The sequence below is a fragment of the Cupressus sempervirens genome, chromosome 11 (genome assembly GCF_028749045.1).
Source record: "Cupressus sempervirens isolate cs-2001-9-10 chromosome 11, ASM2874904v1, whole genome shotgun sequence".
Classification (NCBI taxonomy): Eukaryota; Viridiplantae; Streptophyta; class Pinopsida; order Cupressales; family Cupressaceae; genus Cupressus; species Cupressus sempervirens.
The window spans coordinates 280693889-280717501 of NC_143128.1; positions in this window are offsets into that span (position 1 = coordinate 280693889).

The window sequence follows — 23613 nt, forward strand, 5'->3', positions numbered from 1 at the left end:
CTCCTTGTAGCAATTAAAGGGGAAGATGGAAAATTGGAAAAGATTTTTTCAAAATGTTGATAAATTTAAAAATATAAATTAAAATAATAGATTTGAATTCAAATTAATAAAAGTTAAGATAATAAAACTTTCGAATTAGAAAGGAATTCAGTTAGTATATATGGGAATGCAATTTTGGATACTTTTAAATTCTTTACCCCTATATCTAATAGCTCTCTAGGAAAAGTTTTATAATTTAATTTTAAACCCTATAACCTCATTAATTTACCTATTTCTCCATCATTTCATGACACTAGGAATCATCATATACCAATATGATTTAGTTGCATGTAGGTGGCATTAGCAAATGATGTCTAGTATTGAAGGCTCTTCTAGATCCTTCATTTGAGATCAATAGTTCTCTATTTATAGTTTAATTGGTATTGGACATTTCTTATTCCATACTTTGTTTCAGCCTGATCTAGTTATAAGCTTAGGATGGATACCAATATCAATTTATTTCATGCCTCAGAGGTGTAGACCATGGCATTTAGAGGAAATGAGAAACCAAAAAGATGGAATCAACTATTAAATCCTATGGATGAAATGACTAGGATTGTTGTGAGTTGTGTCTTAGGGGAAGGTAAGTTCAATTACAATTTCTCTTGGAGAACCAATAGTGACATTATAGGTTCTTTCATAGGTTGTCTTGCTAGAGCCAAAGTAGAGAAGTGGGCTATGATCAAGCTTTGTTACAATGTTTTCAACCCAATTTTTTGTGTAGGTCTTGAAGAAGTAGTTATGAGTATTGATGAGAAATGTAGGATCCCTCTCCTAGAGATGTCCATGGCACATCCTCCTGGAAGCTTTGAGTTGGCTATTGTTCCTAGATGCCCCTCTCTAGTTATTCAAGAGAATGCTTTATTTTTTCAAGTTTGGCTGAAAATAGAAGCAAGTATATATTTTCTTCTTAGGTGGAGAGGGATCTTAGAAGATCATAACTAGGTTTGGCTCTTTGTATCTTTAACTTGTATATACAATCGGGAGTGGAGCTTGAGAATCTAGAAGCTCCAAATTTTTGTATTCCAAATATGGAAAAGTCTAGTAGGGAGAAAAGTGCTTTCGAATTCTCGCCTAACTTTCAAATTGAGAATCTAAAGTACATTGCTAAAACAATCATGGTTTACTAGAAATAGGGTCTATTGTTTATTGGTACCCCCTATATGTTGGTTTTGTTTGAATGAATTTTTTTTTTTGATATCAGATGTTAGTTAGAGATTTTCTCTTCATGTTTCTCCTTTCTTGTATTCAACATATATGTATTTTGGATAGTTAAAGTTTGGGCTTTGTTGTCTCCTCCTTCTAGCCTTATAGGTTTTGGTTCAGTGGTGGGCTCCTCCTTATCCACCTCTCTAGCGATATCTTAGTCTATTAAGTTTCGTTAGGCCTAGGCTATTATTATCATTGTAATCTAAGTTTATCTGATTTCAAAATAGAATTATAGTTAGTGTTAATCTATGTTGGTGGGTTTTTGCAACACATGTAAGATGATTTTAAGCTCTACATACAACTTATGTATCAATTATATCATAATCATGATATTAATTTCAGTAACTATGCTTCAAGCTTCAAATACACTCATTGCAATTCATTAAGACCAAAAGGTGAAAGAAACTTGAATAAAGAATTAAATCTATCAATTATAGTAAGAAACAAAAAAAGGCAATAAAAGAAATTAACAGCAATGGTATTCCACCTCTAATACACCTTAACATGCTTGGACAAACCTATATCACTATTTTGAATACTTCAAACATGTATAATCATTTAAAGGATTAGAATAGTAAAAATTGGTAAATCAAAAACTAGCCTACCAATGCATAATAAATTAAATATAGATAAGGAGAGAAAAGCGATAAATATGTATTAGAAAATGCAATTGCAAATCTTGTTGAATCGCTTCATTTACTCAAGTTGGTCTAACACTACTAATATTTGTGGAAAGAAAGACATCTTTGATTTGTAGGATAATAGAAGGATTATCACAAAAGGTATAAGAAGTTGTGATTAGATAAGTTGAATACTGAAAGGAGATTAATTCTTCATGGTAGAATCCTTGTTAAATTTCATTTGGAACTTTGTCTTTCTCTAGTTTTATGTTCCCTTCTCAAAGGTTGTCCATATGTTATTTCATACTTCATCCTAATTTGTATTGATTTAAAACTAGGTATGCCCCTTTTAAATTATATAATATAGGACTTCGGTCCTAGGCAAGACTATAGGTTTTCTTGCTCTATTCTTTCCTACTAGTGTCTACTTGAATGGAGAATTTAGTAAATTAATTAAATTTATTCAATATAATATAAGGCTTTGGCCATTTACTGATCAAAAAAAAACTTTATGTTAATATTTTTTAATTTGAATATTTAAAGTGAAAGATATGTTTTTCCTTTTTGTTTTGAATTGAATTTATTAATATAAAATATTAAAAAATAGTAATTCTTAATTCTTAATTAAATTTATTAGTACATAGAAAATAATTATTAGTTTTTATTATCTAATTAAATTTATTAATATTTAATATTTAAAATTATATAATTTTTATAAAAAATTAAAGTTTGATTTTATATATATATATAAAGAAAAAAATATAATGATATTTAGTAGTTCTAATTTTGAGAAAATATTAATTTTAAATAATATAGATATATATTTTACTCCATTCCTCTCTATACATAGGCTTTATGTGCATATAGTTTCTATACATTATTTAAAATTCATATACAAATATATATGAATTTTAAATATAGTTCCTTTTCATGTGTCTTTGTAGGGATATATATATATATATATATATATATAAAGACACAAATATAATGATATTTAGTAGTTCTAATTTTGAGAGAATATTAATTTTAAATAATATAGATATATATTTTACTCCATTCCTCTCTATACATAGGCTTTATGTGCATATAGTTTCTATACATTATTTTAAATTCATATACAAATATATATGAATTTTAAATATAGTACCTTTTCATGTGTCTTCATAGGGAGTTTTTTTGGTTTGGTTTCTTTCATCAATCCTCTATATTCTTTGACTGGGTAAGTGCACCAAGTTTTGGTGTCAAAAACATGACATACAAAAGTTTTTTTAAATTCACAAAGTGCATATACACTATAGGGCGTGTGTGCTATAGTGCATACACCCTATAGTGTGTACACGCTTTGTGAAATCATAAATTTTTATACATGGGCCGCAAACTTGTTGCCCATCACATTGTTTTTTGTTTTCACATTCTTTCTCCTCAACAATGTGCAAACAAGTTACAAAAGTTGAAGAATTTTGTCACCTGCCTCCTCAAAATGCCTCCTCGTCACCAAAGATCAAGATCAGGATCACATAGTATGTTTTCTACTCTTGTTTTTCCATTGTTTTATAAGTTTTCACATTTTTTTGTATGTTTTTTGAGTTTTTCTTTAGAATTGTTTATTTGTTTAGATTGCAATTGGTTTCTTATCAGGAAATGTGAATAATGAACTATCAAATCCCTAGCCGAATCAACAAAATCAAAATCAAAACCTTTTACAAGATCCAAATCAAGACCCTCCACAAGATTCCACAACCTCCACCAATTGGAAGACCTCCTCCTAGCACCCAAGAAAATATTTTGAATGAAATAGAAAGAGGGAACAATGAATAAGAAGCACTCATTGATAGGTTGAAAGCTTGTGGACAAACCAATCTGATGAGAGGACAATTGGCATCCTCCCTTAAGTTCATTATGACCCATGTAGCTTATGTTAGTGTTTAGTTGGATATTTGGTGTATTAAGAGGGTTGAACAAAGAAGAAATTATGCAAACAAATTATCATATAAGGATGTAAAAAAAAAAAGGAAACAGAAAAAGGTAGCATTTGTGCATTGTATAAAAAGCCTAGAGAAGAAGACATTGTTAAACATACAATGAAAAGGTTTCCCATCCATTGGTGCATACATGATGATATTAGAAATAACTTTCGGGATAGATGGTGGATGGTCTTTGATTCCCCTCTGTGCAATAACCATAAGGTTCCAATGTATTTCTTTAAAAAAATGTATTGTGAATTTGTCCTTCAAAAAATCTCCAATTATTTTGATATATTAGAATCTTAGGGTAGAGGTGGGCAATCATCATTTGAGAAGATGGGGGCACGTTGTGACCCTAATGTAGTTAGGGCACCTGTTGTGAAGCCACAAGGTGAGCATGTGAGTATTCCTTTAGTTGTGAAGGAACATGTAGAGACCAGCACTCTAGGGACTATCAATGCTTTGACACAAACCCTCATTCATTGCGGCAGTCCACTAGTTGAAGAGGAGCCTTCTATGTGTCGCGGTCACATGTGCACATCATGTGGATCCTTATGCACATTTGGTAGTCATGCTAAAGACAATATGGATGATAGACTAGTCATTGATGAGTTTCTAAGTGACACATTTGGCATTGACACACAGGTAAATTATAATTATGATAAACTAATTTGATCACATTTTGTGTGTATAGTGAATGACTAATTAATTAGCGTGTATTGACATGGTTCAAAATTCAAGTTAAGAGTGTTGATGGCCCTAGTACAGATTCCCTGGCCCCATTTTCCATCCTATCGACGAGTCAAAAGGTATGCATCAATTTAATCATTTAAATTAAGGGTAAAAGCACAAACCTGTGTCACCTTTTATAAATAAATGCGATATCAAAATGTGACAGTTCAACATTAATGACAAAAAAAATGGTATTTGTGTTTAAAATATGAAGATGATGTAAACTGATGAAATGTGTAGAATTGGATGAATTTTATTCCTATAATTTTTATAAATTTTTTGATTCAAAACTTATTCATTTTATTTTATTTTGAAGTCCCTTTTCTAACTGTAAAAAATATAGGGTGTAGTTCCTGTCAAACAAGTATATGCAAATCATCTTTGTTTGTTTTGATTTAAAAATACCCTATAGACAACATATATAGCTAGTGAACAAAAAATGAAATAATTATGTTTGATGTATATTCTCTTTGTTATAAGTACTCAAGCTCGACCTTATCAGAATCAAACAATTTTTTCCTCCCATCAAAACTTCCCTATCAAATCTATACCTTCTTGAAAAAAAATTACATATTCATGAAGAGGATTTTCTCCTCTAGAGATAAATATAATTTTTTAATTTTTTAGATATGATTTACTTTTTTTTTTTCTTTTTTTGAGGGAGCATCTTTTGAAATGTTGAAATATCACTTATAATATTTTGAGATTATAACATATTATAATTAATCAAAACACTCAAAAATTTATATAATGATGCTATTGAATTTGAGATCTATAAAAAAGTATTTTTAGTTTTTGAAAAAAATTGAGTTTTGATAGAGAAATGAGATTTGACCAAAATAGGTTTTGGTATCTTACCCTTAATGCATATATTTATTAAGTAATCATAAGAAGGATTGACAAAAAAATTTACGCATGTGCATCATTTCTCTACTGGACCATCAACATTTACAATGGACTCTAAGCCTAGGCATGATACGAGCTTCATAGAGGTACATTTGATTCATGTTAATTCAATTCATTTGATTATATTTGTTTCATGTTTCATGTTACATGTAAATTGTATTATATGACATGCAACTATTGATGTTTGAGACTCCTCATCTTCGTCATTCCATCGATCATGGAGTTGTTGTAGCAATGGCTAGTTTAGAGTCATTGACTGAGGTATAAAAGAATTTTCTTAGTTTTAGTTGTTGTTTATAATAGTTAGTATCAAAATTTCAAATGTTATTTATAAGTGATTATATGGATTGAATTTTTGTAGGGCCTTATTACACCTGATCATCTGCAAGCCTTTAAGGTGGATGTACAGAGTGACTATTTGATGGCAGTAAGAAAATAATTAATTTTGTGTGTACATATATTTGATTTTAATGTATAATAATTGTTAATTGATATCTACTTTGTTTGTATCAACTCGAGTTAGAGAAGAGCCTAAACAAGAGGATGAGCAAGCATGTGATGAAGACCCCATCATCCCCATTATCTCCCTCCACAAAACAACCAAAGACCTCTAGGGATTTGTTTCCTTCCCCTTGTGGGAAGGAGAAGATATAGTTGATAGACATACATGTATAGGCATTAGTGGACATCTATGTTGGATTTTATGTTAGTGGACATATTCCATATAAATTTGATGTATTTATGACATTTTATATTTGATGTATGACATATATTTGATGCATGAAATTATTAGAATTATGACATTATTGGTTAAAATATGATATGTTTGTTCATGTATGACATTAAATTGGTTACCAGAATATATTATATGGTTGTTAATGTATGACATTGTTGGTTATCATAATATATTATATGTTTGTTCATGTATGACATTATTGGTTATCATAATATATTATATGTTCATTCTTGTATGAAATTATTAGTTATCATAATATATTATATGTTTGTTCATGTATGACATTATTGGTTATCATAATATATATCTTATTTTTCTTGTTTAAATTTTAAGTACATTTCATTTTCATGTAAATTTCATCCAAAATGATGTAGAGTGCTCACACCAAAAGCTAGTGGATTCCTAGCAAGAACACGTTTAAGGAAAATTGCATTTCCCACCTTCTTAAGTGTCTTCAAAGACTCTTTCCAACTTGGTTACAAAAATGAACAAACTTCTACCCAACTTCACAAAACTTCATGATCACTTTCCCTATTCAAGACATGGGAAGCAATAAGGAAAAAATTAGCAAATTTGAGAAATAGATCATAATCAACTTCTTACTTCAAACTAACACCTTAGACACTTCAAGGAACACATGATAAATATCTCAAAAACTTTAGTCTGTCATCTATTCCATCCTTCCAAGTGATTCTTCAACATCCTATGAGTGAAAATGATCTTCCAACATCCTATGACTATGTTTTATTTGCAACAACATGTAATTTGTTGATTTTCGGACAACTCTTCACAAAGGGAAGTGATTATGTTTCAAACCCATGAAATGGCTATTAAGAAAACCAAGAAGATCCTTAACATCTTCCACTAACTCCATTTAGTGATAACGTGCAGCTAAAGTGGTGTTTCATTCTAACAAAGTATGAGTTTGTTGTTCCAAATAGGAAGTAATGATATTTGACAATAACTCAATGATCCTATATACAAGTTTAACATTAGCATTGATTCCTTTCCATATAAAAAGAACTTAATAATCACCAATTCCTTATGCCTCCTCTAAATTCATAAAGGATATTTTCATCATTTGACATCCATTCTAACCGATTACCAGTTGATTTGATTGGTTACAAGGTTAATTTCAAGGGTTTCCAAAAAATTGCTAAAATCACCAAAAGTTTTCAGCAACTTTTTTTGCAAAATGCAATTTTTGCATGAACATAACCAAGTGGTTTTTTGTAACACATAGGACCTATATAAGGTGTAATGACTCTCAAAAAACTTATTGAGTCAACTTATTAAAAAAAGCAATAAAAAAGAAAAATTTTTAGGACTAAGGCAACTTGGGTTTATAGGTCACCTCAAGTTCCTTGACCTTACAAACAAGGATTACCCTATTACCATAAAAAAAATAGCATGTTCAAAATGAGATGTATGATCACCCCTTTACCTTCTATCATGAGTCTCCATCATTGGATGAGATGACATATCTAGTTGCCACTGTCAAAGATCATTGCCCTATGATATTTAGCGACTCTTAGGGACGATTTAGGTTGGCATTCCTAAGAATGTTTGATTGCTCAATAGGATGGGAGGAGCTTGAAAATAGTGTTTACCTAGCCATCCAGAGTTAATGAAATAGAAAATTCGATCCCACAACAAATAGTGAGGGAGATATCGCAGTTGGAAACTTTGTACTAGCCAACACTGCAAGTTTCAGCATCACCAGAGATGGGGTTGCAAAATAAATATGAAATAAGTTCTTCAAAAATAGAGAGAGGGATTATTTTATCTCTCCACAACATGGTCCTATAGCACCTTGAATTTCATTCATACCTCACAAAAACTCTGAGATATGCCCCATCAAATATCATTGCCCTATGGCATTTAGTGACTCTTAAAGACATTTCAATTTTGGCATGCCCAAGAATGTTCAAGCACTCAATGGGATTAGACAAGCTTGGGGTAGGGTTTACTTAGCTACCTAGAGTTAATCGAATAGATAGTTTGATCCCATGACAAATGGTGAGGGAGATTCAGTAGTTGGCAACTTTGTATTGGCCAACATTAGAAGTTTCAACATCACTCGAGATCCGGTTGCAAAATCAAAATGGAATAAGATCTCCAATAAGTGAGAGAGGTTATTATAGGTCTCCAAAAAATGGTTCTATAGCACCTAGAATCATATTCATACCTTGCATGAACTTAGAGATATGACCTATCAAAGATTGTTGTCATATGGCATTTAGTGACTTTTAAGAACGTTTTAGTTTAGCATGCTTGAGAATATTTGAGTGCTCAAAAAGATATGAAAATATTGGGGCTAGGGTTTACCCAACCACCTAGAGTTAACAAAATAGATAGTTCAATCCCACAATGAATAGTGAGAGAGATTTGGTAGTTGGCAACTTTATACTAGTCAACATTACAAGTTTTAGCATCACTTGAGATGGGGTCACAAAATCAAAACCAAATAAGATCTCTAAAAAGAGAGAGAGGTTATTTTAGGTCTCTACAATGTATTCCTATAGCACCTAGAATCACATCCATATCTCACATGAGCTCTGAAATATACCTCGTCAAAGATCACTGCCCTGTTATATTTAGTGACTCTTAGGGACATTTCAGTTAGGCATGCTCGAGAATTTTCAAGAACTTAAAGGGACTAGATGAGCTTTAGGCTAGGGTTTAACTAGCCACCCAAAGCTAATGAAATAGACAATTGAATCCCACAATGAACAGTGTGGGAGATTTGGTAGTTGGCAAGTGTGTACTAGCCAACACTACAAGTTTTAGCATTACCCAAGATGTGATTGCAACATCAAAATAGAAAAAGATCTCCAAAATGAGAGAAAGGTTATTGTAGGTCTCCACAACGTAGTCCTATAGCACCTAGAATTGCATCCATGCTTGGCACAAGCTTCGAGATATGTCCCATCAAATATCATTGCCCTATGACATTTAGTGACTTTTAGGGACATTTTGGTTTAGCAAGCCCGAGAATGTTTGAGCACTCAATGGGATAGGATGATCTTGGGTCTAGAGTTTACTTGACCACCTAGAGCTAAAAAAATAGATAGTTCTATCCCACGATGAATGGTAAGGGGGATTTAGTAGTTGGCAACTTTGTACTAGCCAACAGTAAAAGTTTCAACATCACTCGAGATGGGGTCAAAAAATAAAAATGGAATAAGATCTCCAAAAAGAGAGAGAGGTTATTGTAGGACTCTGCAACATAGACCTTTAGCACTAGGTATTGCAACCATACCTTGCACGAGCTCTAAGATATGCCCCATCAAAGATCGCTTCCCTATGGCATTTAGTGACTCTTAGGGACATTTTGGTTCAGCGTGCCCGAGAATGTTTGATCACTCAACAAGACTGGAAGAGCATGGAGCTAGGATTTACCCAGCCACCTAGGGCTAAAAAAATAGACAATTCCATCCAATGACAAATAGTGAGGGAGATTCGGTAATTGGCAACTTTGTACTAGCCAACACTACAAGTTTAAGCATCACCTGAGATGGGGTCACAAATTCAAAATGGAATAAGATCTCCAAAAAGTGAGAGAGGTTATCGTAGGTATCCACAACATGGTCTTATAGCACCTAGAATTGCATCCATACCTCACACGAGCTCTAAGATATGCCCCATCAAAGATTACTGCATATGAAATTTAGTGACTCTTAGAGATGTTTAGGTTCGATGTGCCTAAGAATGTTGGAGTGCTCAATAGGATAGGATGAGCTTGGGGCTAGGGTTTATCCAACCTCCCAGAGCTAATAGAACATATAGTTTGATCACAGGATAAATGGTGTGGGAGATTCAACAGTTGACAACTTTGTACTAGCTAACACTACAAGTTTCAGCATCACCCAAGATGGGGTCACAAAACAAAAACAAAATAAGATCTCCAAAAAGAGATAGAGGTTATTGTAAGTCTCTGCAACACAATCCTTTAGCACTATGAATTACATCCATACCTCAAAGGAGCTCTGAGATATGCCTTGTCAAAGATCATTGCCATATGGCATTTAGTGACTCTTAGGGACATTTCTATTTTGCATGCATGAGAATGTTCAAGAACTCAATGGGATAGAATGAGCTTGGGGCTAGGGGTTACCTAGCCACCTAAAGCTAACAAAATATACAGTTTGATCCCACGATGAACGGTAAGGGAGATTCAGCAGTTGGCAACTTTGTATTGGCCAACACTACAAGTTTTAGCATCACTTGAGATGGGGCCACAAAATCGAAATGGAATAAGATCTCCAAAAAGAAAGATATGTTATTGTAGGTCTCCGGAACATGGTCCTTTAGCACAGGAATTACATCCATACGTCACATGGGCTCCGAGAAATGCCCTATCAAATATCATTGTCCTATGGAATTTAATGACTCTTAGGGACATTTTAGTTCGGCATGCCCAAGAACATTCGAGAACTCAATAGGATATTAAAATCTTAGGGCTAGGGTTTCCTTGAACACTTGGATCTAATAGAATAGATGATTTGATCCCATAACAAATGGTGAGAGAGATTCAACAATAGGCACCTTTGTACTGGCCAACACTACAAGTTTTAACATCATCTGAGATGGGGCTGCAAAATCTAAATGAAATTAGATCTCCCAAGAGCGAGAGAGGTTATTTTAGGTCTTTGCAACATTGTCCTATAGCACCTAGAATTACATCCATACCTTGCACGAGCTCTGAGATATGCCCTATCAAAGATTGCTTCCCTATGACATTTAGTGACTCTTATGGACATTTTGATTCAGCATGCTCGAGAATTTTCAAGCACTCAATAAGATATGAAAATCTTGGGGCTACGGTTTTCCCAACCTCCTAGAGCTAATAGAATAGATAGTTCAATCCCCAGACAAATGGTGACGGAGATTCGGCAGTTGGCAACTTTGTACTAGCCAACACTACAAGTTTCAACATCACCTGAGATGGGATCGCAAAATCAAAATGGAAGAAGATCTCCAAAATGTGAGAGATTTTATTATAAGTCTCTACAACATGGTCCTATAGCACCTAAAATTGCATCCATAGCTTGCACGAGCTCTAAGATATGCCTCATCAAAGATCATTGCCCTATGGCATTTAGTGACTCTTAGAGATGATTAGGTTTGGTGTGCCCAAGAATGTTCAAGTGTTCAATAGGATGGTAGGACCTTAGGGATAGGGTTTACTTAGCCACATGAAGCTAATGAAATAGATAGTTCGATCCCACAATGAATGGTGAGAAAGATATGAGCAAGATATGTATGCCTAGGCCACTTTGTGCAAGATATGACCAAAAGTTGCTAATTAGGAAAAATTGGTTCTTTTGAGTTTTTGGTCAAGATAGTCTAGGGTTAGGTGTTTGTAGTTGGTTTTTAATAGTTTGGAACCTTTTCCAAGTCCTAAAAGTGAAATATAGTGAACTTTGCAAAAGTTGCACCTTTTGTGCAAAATTGCAAAAGTTGTAAAAGTTTCTTAAAAATGCAAATCTAACTGGAAACCTTCTAACCTTTTAAAATATGTTTCCCATGCTCATATACCCAAGCATGGATAGTTACAACTTTCCAAACTTCCATTTCCAACATTTTTACAATAATTGCAAAAGTTGTTCAAGCAACTTTTTGAGCAACATTACAACTTTTGAGCAATTTTTGCTCTTTACATATTTAGGTCAAATGGGTCCATCGAGGACTATTCTAGGACCCTAGTTATGCAATACTTAGGATGAAAAGAAAAAACCTACAACTATTGGTAAAGAGTGCACATGTACAAAGAAATAAAATTTTCAAATAGAGAAGTAACAAGTGCTATAGAATTATCCATAGAGTAATGTGAAGTGAAGCCTCAATTGGCTCATTAGTAGGCAAAGAATCTGGTCATACACTTTATTCTAGCACCGTAGTCTTTTCAATGAGAAATTCTTATTCATCAATGGCCTTGTATTTATTGGACTTGGGAAGCCAAGATATTCAAGCTAGGCATGATCCCTCAAAGTTCTCATCGAAATATTTTAATGATCTTAATAGAATAGCAAAAAGCTCATTGTCACCTTTAAATGGAGACTTGAGTTAAATGGAGATTGTTAGTTCCCAAACATGTCCCAATCAAGTAGATGACTGGCGTAGGAGCACCCCCTCTAGACTAATCAAAGAAGTCACCTAAGGATCCTAGATAGTTCACTTAGGATAGGTTGGCACATTGATCTAGCTATAAGGCTTAGTTCCAGGATTAGGCATACATATGAGCCCCTGGGTAACTAAGAGAAAATATTATCAATACACCTTAAAAATGAATAGGATTCTAGGTTTTTAATTGTTTTTAATAACTAGATCCATGTTGGGTCACCTACTTTAGGTCTAGACCAAGTTTAGGTCTGGACCAAGTTAGCAACTTTTGAGCAACTTTGCAAAAAAGTGTCAAATACTTTCAAATCCTTTCCTCCAATGGCTAGGTAGTTTAAACTAACCACTTAACCATTAGATAAGTCCTATAAAGCCTTATAGGCCAATGATAGGAAGCACAATTGTAATTTGACATTGAAATCAATATAAATCAACATTTTTCCTTGGAAAACTCATGTTCCAGACTCTTGTACAGAACTGTATGGATGAGAGGCAATGTGCTAGTAGATCTAGAAGTTGGAGAGTTTTATCTATTTTATTTTGCATTAAGTTTCATGTTCTAATTCTTCATAGGTTGAAAGTTATCAATTTTTCTTACTTGTTGCCTAGGATTCAACCTAGAAATCAACACTTTGCTAGGGATGGGTTATTTTGACACATTCTACCATGTAAAATTGATGCCCTTTGGTGGAATACAAGGTGTAACAATGTGCTTTAAGATTCTACAAGTTTTTTTTCCAAGAAGTGGAAGGAGTTGAGTTTGCTTCCATACCCTAGGTGTGCATCACCATGATTACACCATACAACATTTGTAATAGTCCCTTTTTGTCTGAGTTGGATGCATTAGAGGCTAAAACCTTGTATTATTGTTTCTTTTGCATGCCCCCACATATTCTAATAGTTGGATTGAGTTTCTCCTTTGTAGAAAACACACTTGTAGAGTAAATGGAGCCCTAATTAGGCCTAGGAATCTAGTCTAATGTTGCAACAATAGCAACCTTTGTTCCTCTCCATCCTTGGATTCTTTGGCATATTTTATATAACCCAAAATGGTACCCAAATCCTTGGTCAAGTCACCATGTTGTTTGGAATAATTCAAACTTATGCCTCATTCTCATTCTAGGAGGGCTACAAGCCAATTAATTAGTTTTCAAAGCAACTTGATACTATAAGTTTTCTTTGATGAAATGAATTATTGATTCATGTTGATTAGGACCTAAATAGGCCATATCAGTGATTTTAGGCCACCCCTAGTCCTTTTATCTAGTTTTTGGGGTTTGATACCTCTTTGGCTAAGCGAATCCATTAGTGCATTTTGAGTTTTTGGTGCTTAGAACTTTGGTAGACCTAGTGATTAGGTTAGCTTGTCTTGTGTGGTTGTGATAACCTTCCTATAAGCCCATCTCCATATCTATGATAGGGATTTGGAACTAGGACCCTTCACCTTGGGTGTTGAGGGAAATTGAGAACTTCTACCATTCCTTGTTGTTTGAAGATTTTTTCTGCCTATTGCTACATCAATGACTAAGATGTTGCTTTAGTAAAGTGGATACTAGTTTATTAAGGTATTTTTATGATCCCACTTGCATTCAATTACTATTTTTTGAGCAGCTAGCTAGCTGCTTCGGTGTGGGATTTCTATAATATATAATGTCCTCATACAAGTACATGCCATTTTTGTAAACATTTTCTATTGTAAAGGATTAGTGAGCAATATCTATAATGTCCATTTTTGGTGTTAAAGAATATAACTATTAAAATCACAAAGCTTCCATGCTATTGTAATGGAGATTATGTGCAATATCATTTTGCTAATTTTGATTTGGTCAATAATACTGTATACATATGTAAGAATAATCTAGTTCATATATATATCTCGTTGTTAATTATTTGACTATTATGAATGACTTATTGCCTTTGGTTTGGAAAAATATTTGTTGTATACAATACTCAATATTCATGTTCCTCTATATTTTTTATTGGTTAATGTTCATATATGCATAAATATCCTTCAATTATGTTCCTTTTCTTTATTGGATGCACTTGTCGAACATGTTCTAGCTCGCTTAGGGCAAGAGGTTAAAATTGCTTGCCAACTTTTTGAAGGGCCCTGATTTTTCCACAATATATTACATTGTGTATACTCACTATCCCTAAGAGGCTATACAAATCCAATAGTGGGATAGTGAGTTACACCATTATTAATACAAGCTGCTGAAAACAGGATAATAGACTGGTGAAAAGAGAAAGATTTTTAAAACTATGAAAAGAAAGACAATCAAACCAAACTTCCGAAAACAAAATTGGTCTAAATAATCCAATCTACCATGGAAACTAGTACAATCTACAAAAACAATGTCAAAAATGTCTTAAAACTCAAAAACTCAATAATTTTGCCTTCAAATATTATTCTATAGCATGCTAACTATACACAATGATATTAACTTCTCTTGTTTTGGGGTTTGGAAAGTCTTTATATCTCCTCATAGGTCTTTCCCCTTCATTCTTATGGTTTTCTTTTGTAAGAAATGATAATGTTGAGCAAGGAACGAGAAACAATCCAAGTAAGTTAAGTGTGAAACAATGTTACCATAAGATAAGCAACTCCAAGAGCATACACCAAGATGGTTCAACAATGGAGACAAGGATTTATAAGGGGAAAGCAAAGAAAACCCCTTGTGAGTATTATGAATGAAGGAAAATGCCTAGAGAAGAGAGAGAGAGAGTGTTGGGGCAAAAGTAGCTCAATACAATAACATCAAGTGCTAAGAGTGTTGTGTTGTTGTGAAGAAAGAAGGAGGAGCATCTCTTATATAGAGATGAGAGAGGAGTTGCATTTGTAACTCTCATTTCTATGAATGCCACATTCATAATAGGTGTGTGCAAAGTGTCACAATCCTCTTAAGGAGGATAAACTAAATAAAGAAATAAACAAGAGTTGTCCTTACATGTGGAATAAAGGACAAACAATGACATGTCCTCCACATGTGTACAAGTGGACAAACTACATGTAGGGACCCTTGGAATATCCCAATTAAAATATATATCCAAGGAAAGATTAACCTTTCTAACATATTTAGCCTCCTTCAAGTTTTAAAATGAAAATCCACAATTTCTTGCAAAATTAGCATTTTGCAAAAATTGCAATATAGCAACTTTTTAAATTTTTATTGCTTGCTCTTCTTAATAGTTCTAACTTGTTATTTAGGCTATCCCTTAGCAATTCCATACTAGGGACCCTTCTCTAAGCTAATGACTCATCCCTTAGGTTACTCATTGCCCTATGGCAAGGTATGCCTTGACTTTATGGCCAAAATAGTGACTCTTATAAGGACGTTAAATGATATCCAATACCCTAACTACCACACCTAGGTCTAATGACCCTTATTCTACTTACAAGGCTCACTTGGATCATAACACAACAAAAATGAAAAGGTGAGGGCCCTATGATTCAAGGTGCCCTTGCACCCTCCCCCCCCCTCTCTCTCTCTCTCTCTCTCTCTCTCTCTCTATATATATATATATATATATATATATATATAAACCAACTAGATCTGCTCTACATTTTAATGTCTCAAGTATTGCCTTGTAGTATGACTCGTAAAATTTTCAAAGAGTCTTATTATGTGGTTTTCCACAATATTTTATCAAGTAGATATTTGATGTGACAACAAGGTTCAAATAATGAAGAATCTTCCTCATTGTTTCCCAATCCTCAAATAACCACAAGTTAGGGTTATTCATAGAATATCATCGAAGCTATGTGTCAGTTACAACCACTGCACCAATATGGTAATCTAAACCTTCACCATCTATAACTGAGTGATCCAATTTTTGTTTGGCTTGGACATAATGACACAAATAATAATTTATCATTTCTTCAATGTCTTTAGGTGCAATAACAACAAAAGCATGGCCTACAACAATAAATGTACAAAATGTGGTCATTAATTTAGAAAATACTTAGGTAAAAGTTATAAAGCTAAATAATTAAATTACAAAGATATATATATTACCAAGTTGCACTAGATCAGACAAGTGGTCAAAGTTAATGGAAAAATCCATCTCTACCATTTCTAGTGTTTATGGAGTATGATAGGTGGGTATGTGCAAGATCATGGTGTACCAAACTATGGCCTTAAGTGGCAGTGAAAAATCAACAAATCAGGTTTATGTCAACTTGACACATAATTTTGAAGTGGTTATGGACTTTATATCAAAAAGTTGTAAGAAAATAATTTGTAGAAAATTGAATGTAGTTTCTAAACTACTAGGCCTTATTAGGAGAAAAAAATAATTGATTGGTCAAAAGTTTGAATTTTAATGCAGTACTAAGAAAATTTCAGGGCGAAAAAAAAAGTAGGTGTATGTCTGACCACCTTAATCAAAATCAAATCATAATATTTTTTTAATATAATTATAGATATGAAAACTAGACTCATGCCCGGATGTGATGCATATTTTTTGATATTTTTATTCCAAATAAATAATTAAATATGAATTTTCTACCAAAACTTTTTCGAATTAAAAAAAGTCTCGTGTCTGACCACCCTAACTAATAGAAAATTTGATCAAATTTTCCTTTTTTTGTTTTTTTCTTATATTAGGCGAAGTATAGAATGTGATGCAACTTTTAGATTTAAAAAATGTTATACCGTTTGAAAGTTATAGCTATTTGTTATTCAGTATGTCAATCAGCACTTTACAATAATCTTCATTGATAATTAACTAATAAATACTTATCGAATTCAGAATTTGACAGAAATTATATTGATGGAATCTAGAGAGCGATATTAAAAAACCCATTTCGTTTCATTCAATTTCGATCAAAATAACATTATCAGACGGCTACCCGAAGTCTGAGTATCACTAAAACTCTCTATAAACACGTCTTTGGGGTTGACCGGGTAGGCCTGGTAAATACCAAGCCTGATCGAATATCTGATTCAAAATCTGATATTTTATTTCAAATCGGATATCCGATATGGCTCGGTAGTTAAATTCCAAAAATCTTCAAATTTTGGAGAGAAATTCAATTTAAACGTTCTAGTTTTTTATTTTTAAATTATTTCACTTATATTAATATGTAAAGACATATTTTAATATATTATATATATAATAACGTAGTGTAAACATACAAGATATAATCTAGTAATATATAATAATATCTTATGTTAATCTTATTACAATCTATAAATATAATATATATTATTATTATTTTTACTAAATATAATAATGTAATTTATATATATATATATAAAATACGTATTATATATTATTATATTAATATGTATAATAATATAATATTTATATAACAACGTAATATTTTTATTAAATATAATATATATTAAAAATATTATTATATTAATATGTATGTTATTAATATATTTATATAATAACGTAATATTTTCATTAAATATAATAATGTAATACGTATATGTATATAATATATATATATATATATATTACTATATTGATATGTATATTATTAATATATAAGAGTCAAAAGGGGTCATAGGGTGACCTATTACCCTCTTTGACCCATTAAACAACGATATATGTCTCTAGGAGTCCTAGGACCCCTAGGGACATATGTCGTCCTTTAATGGGTCAAAGGGGGGTCCCTTTGACCCATTAAATGACGACATATGTCCCTAGGACCCCCAAGGACATAGTCGAATCATTCATATCGGTCAAAGGGGGTCAAAGGGTGACCTATAACCCCCTTTGACCCATTAAACGATGACATATGTCTCTAGGAGTCCTAGGGACATATTCGAATGGGTATAATGGGTCAAAGGGGGTCATAGGGTGACCTATGACCCTCTTCGACCTATTAAACGATGGCATATGTCCCTAGGGGTCCTAGGACCCCTACGAGCATAGTCGAATCGTTCATATGTGTCAAAGGGGGTCATAGGGTGACCTATAACCCCCTTTGACCCATTAAATGATGACATATGTCCCTAGGGGTCCTAGGACCCTTAGGGACATAGTCGAATCGTTCATATGGGTCAAAGGAGGTCATAGGCTGACCTATGACCCCCTTTGACCCATTAAATGACGACATATGTCCCTCGGGGTCCTAGGACCCCCAGGGACATAGTCGAATCATTCATATGGATCAAAGGGGGTCATAGGGTGACCTATGACCCCCTTTGACCCATTAAACACTGACATATGTCCCTAGGGGTCCTAGGACCTCTAGGGACATATTCGAATGGGTAATATGGGTCAAAGGGGGTCATAGGGTGACCTATGACCCTCTTTGACCCATTAAATGACGACATATGTCCGTAAGGGTCCTAGGACCCCTAGGGACATATTCCAATCGTTCATATGGGTCAAAGGGGGTCATAGGGTGACCTATGACCCTCTTTGACCCATTAAACGATGATATATATCTCTAGGGGTCCTAGGACCCCTAGGGACATATTCGAATGGGTAATATGGGTCAAAGGGGGTCATAGGGTGACCTATGACCCTCTCTGACTCATTAAACGACGACATATTTTTCTAGGGGACCTTGGACCCCTAGGGACATATTCGAATTGTTCATATGGGTCAAAGGGGGTCATAGGGTGACCTATGACCTCTTTTGACCCATTAAATGACAACATATGTCCCTAGGGGTCCTAGGACACCTAAGGACATATTCGAATGGTTAATATGGGTCAAATGGGGTCACAGGGTAACCTATAACCCTCTTAGACCCAATAAATGATGACATATGTCCCTAAGGGTCCTCAGACCCCTAGGGACATATACGAATCGTTCATATGGGTCAAAGAGGGTCATAGGGTGACCTATGACCCTCTTTAACCCATTAAACGATGACATATGTCCCTAGGGGTCCTCGGGGTCCTCGGACCCCTAGGGACATATTCAAATCTATCATATTGGTCAAAGGGGGTCATAGGGTGACCTATAACCCTCTTTGACCCATTAAACGATGACATATGACCCTAGGGGTCCTAGGTCCCCTCGGGACATATTCGAATCGTACATATGGGTCAAAGGGGGACATAGGGGGACCTATGACCCCCTTTGACCCAATAAACGACAACATATGTCTCTAGGGGTCCTAGGACCCCTAGGGACATATTCGAATGAGTATTATGGGTCAAAGGGGGTCATAGGGTGACCTATGACCCTCTTTGAGCCATTAAATGATGACATATGTCCCTAGGGGTCCTTGGACCCCAAGGGACATATTCAAATGGGTAATATGGGTCAAAGGGGGTCATAGGTCACCCTATGACCCTCTTTGACCCATTAAACAATGACATATGTCCTTAAGGGTCCTAGGACCCTAAGGACATATTCGAATTGTTCATATGGGTCAAAGGGGGTCGTAGGGTGACCTATGACCCCCTTTGACCCATTAAATGACGACATATGTCCCTAGGGGTCCTAGGACCCCTAGGGACATATTTGAATGGGTAATATGGGTCAAAGGGGGTCATAGGGTGACCTATGACCCTCTTTGACCCATTAAACGAAGACATATGTCCCTAGGGGTCCTAGGACCCTAGGAACATATTCGAATGGTTCATATGGCTCAAAGGGGGTCATAGGTCACCTATGACCCCCTTTGACCCATTAAACGACGACATATGTCCCTAGGGGTCCTAGGACCCCTATGGACATATTTGAATCGTTCATATGAGTCAAAGGGGGTCATAGGGTGACCTATGACCCCATTTGACCCATTAAATAATGACATATGTCCCTAGGGGTCCTAAGACCCTAGGGACATATTTGAATGGTTCGTATAGGTCAAAGGGGGTCATAGGGTGACCTATGACCCCCTTTGACCCATTAAATGATGACATATGTCCCTAGGGGTCTTAGGACCCCTAGGAACATATTTGAATCGATCATATGAGTCAAAGGGTGTCATAGGGTGACCTATGACCCCCTTTGACCCATTAAACGATGACATGTGTCCCTAGGGGTCCTTGGACCCCTAGGGACATATTCGAATGGGTAATATGGGTCAAATGGGGTCATAAGGTAACCTATGACCCTCTTTGACCAATTAAACGATGACATATGTCTCTAGGGGTCCTAGGACCCCTAGGGACATATTCGAATCGTTCATATGGGTCAAAGGGGGTCATAGGGTGACCTATGACCCTCTTGACCCATTAAACGATGATATATGTCTCTAGGGGTCCTCGAACCCCTAGGGACATATTCGAGTGGGTAATATGGGTCAAATGGGGTCATAGGGTGATCTATGACCCTCTTTGACCAATTAAATGACGACATATGTCCCTAAGGGTCCTAGGACCCCTAGGGACATATTCGAATATGTAATATGGGTCAAATGGGGTCATAGGGTAACCTATAACCCTCTTTGACCCATTAAATGACGACATATATCTCTAGCAGTCCTAGGACCCCTAGGGACATATTCGAATTGTTTATATGGGTCAAAGGGGGTCACAGGGTGACCTGTGACCCTCTTGACGCATTAAACGACGATATATGTCTCTAGGGGTCATAGGACCCCTAGGGACATATTCGAATGGGTAATATGGGTCAAAGGGGGTCATAGGGTGACCTATGACACTCTTTGACCCATTAAATGATGACATATGTCCCTAGGGGTCCTCGGACCCCAAGGGACATATTTGAATGGGTAATATGGGTCAAATGGGGTCATAGGGTGACCTATGACCCTCTTTGACCCTTTAAACGATAACATATGTCCCTAGGGGTCTTAGAACCCTAGGGACACATTTCAATCGTTCATATGGGTCAAAGGGGGTCATAGGGTGACCTATGAACACCTTTGACCCATTAAACGACAACATATGTCCGTAGGGGTCCTAGGACCCCTAGGGACATATTTGAATCGTTCATATGAGTCTATGACCCCCTTTGATGCATTAAACGATGACATATGTCCTAAGGGACTTAGGACCCCTAGGGACATATTCGAACTGGTAATATGGGTCAAATGGGGTCATAGGGTAACCTATGACCCTCTTTGACCCTTTAAATGATGACATATTTCTCCAGGGGTCCTAGGACCCCTAGGGACATATTTGAATCGTACATATAGGTCAAAGGGGGTCATAGCGTGACCTATGACCCTCTTTGACCCATTAAACGATGATATATGTCTCTAGGGGTCCTAGGACACCTAGGGACATATTCGAATGTGTAATATGGGTCAAAGGGGGTCATAGGGTGACCTATGACCCTCTCTGACCCATTAAATGACGAGATATGTCGCTAGGGGTCCTAGGACCACTAGAGACATATTCGAATGGGTAATATGTGTCAAAGGGGGTCATATGGTGACCTATGACCTCCTTTGACCTATTAAACGACAACATATGTCTCTAGGGGTCTTAGGACCCCTGGGGACAAATTTGAATGGGTTTTATGGGTAAAAGGGGGTCATAGGGTGACCTATGACCCTCTTTGACCCATTAAACGACGACATATGTCCTTAGGGGTCTTCGGACCCCAAGGGACATATTCGAATGGGTAATACGGGTCAAATGGGGTCATAGGGTGACCTATGACCCTCTTTGACCCATTGAATGATATATGTCCCTAGTGGTCCTAGGACCTCTAGGGACATATTCGAATTGGTAATATAGGTCAAAGGGAGTCATAGGGTGACTTATGACCCTCTTTGACTCATTAAACGATGACATATGTTCCTAAGGGTCCTAGGACCCATAAGGACATATTCCAATCGTTCATATGGGTCAAAGGGGGTCATAGGGTGACCTATGACCCTCTTTGACCCATTAAACGACGATATATATCTCTAGGGGTCCTAGGAGCCCTAGGGACATATTCGAATGGGTAATATGGGTCAAAGCGGGTCATAGGATGACCTATGACCCTCTCTGACTCATTAAACAACGACATATTTCTCTAGGGGTCCTTTGACCCCTAGGGACATATTCGAATTGTTCAGATGGGTCAAAGGGGGTCATAGGGTGACCTATGACCCCCTTTGACCCATTAAACGACGACATATGTCCCTAGGGGTCCTAGGACCCCTACGGACATATTCGAATTAGCAATATGGGTCAAATGGGGTCTCAGGGTAACCTATGACCCTCTTTGACCCATTAAACAACGACATATGTCTGTAGGGGTCCTCAGACCCTTAGGGACATATTTGAATTCTTCATATGGGTCAAAGGGGGTCATAGGGTGACCTATGACCCACTTTGATCCATTAGATGACGATATATGTCTATAGGGGTCCTAGGACCCCTAGCGACATATTCGAATTGTACATATGGGTCAAAGGGGGTCATAGGGTGACCTATGACCATTTTTGACCCATTAAACGACGACATATGTCTCTAGGGGTCCTAGGACACCTAGGGACATATTCAAATGGGAATTATGAATCAAAGGGGGTCATAGGGTGACCTATGACTCTCTTTGACCCATTAAACAACAACATATGTCCCTAGGGGTCCTTGGACCCCAAGAGACATATTCGAATGGGTAATATGGGTCAAAGGGGGTCATAGGTCATAGGGTGACCTATGACCCTATTTGACCCATTAAACGACGACATATGTCCCTAAGGGTCCTAGGACCCTAGGGACATATTCGAATATTTCATATGGGTTAACGAGGTCACAGGGTGACCTATGACCCCCTTTGACTCATTAAACGATGACATATGTCCCTAGGGGTCCTAGGACCACTAGGGACATATTCGAATGGGTAATATGGGTCAAATGGGGTCATAGGGTAACCTATGACCCTCTTTGACCCATTAAATGATGACATATGTCTCTAGAGGTCCTAAGACCCCTACGGACATATTCAAATTGTTCATATGGGTCAAAGGGGGTCACAGGGTGACCTATGACCCTCTTGACCCATTAAACGACGATATATGTCTCTAGGGGTCCTAGGACCCCTAGGGAGATATTCGAATGGGTAATATGGGTCAAAGGGGGTCATAGGGTAACCTATGACCCTCTTTGACATTTTAAATGATGACATATGTCTCTAGGGCTCCTAGGACCCCTAGGGACATATTCGAATCGTACATATGGGTCAAAGGGGGTCATAGGGTGACCTATGACCCCCTTTGACCCATTAGACGACGACATATGTCTCTAGAGGTCTTAGAACCCCTAGGGACATATTCGAATGGGTATTATGGGTCAAAGGGGGTCATAGGTCACCTATGACCCTCTTTGACTCATTAAATGACGAGATATGTCGCTAGGGGTCCTAGGACCCCTAGGGACATATTCGAATGGGTAATATGGGTCAAAGGGGG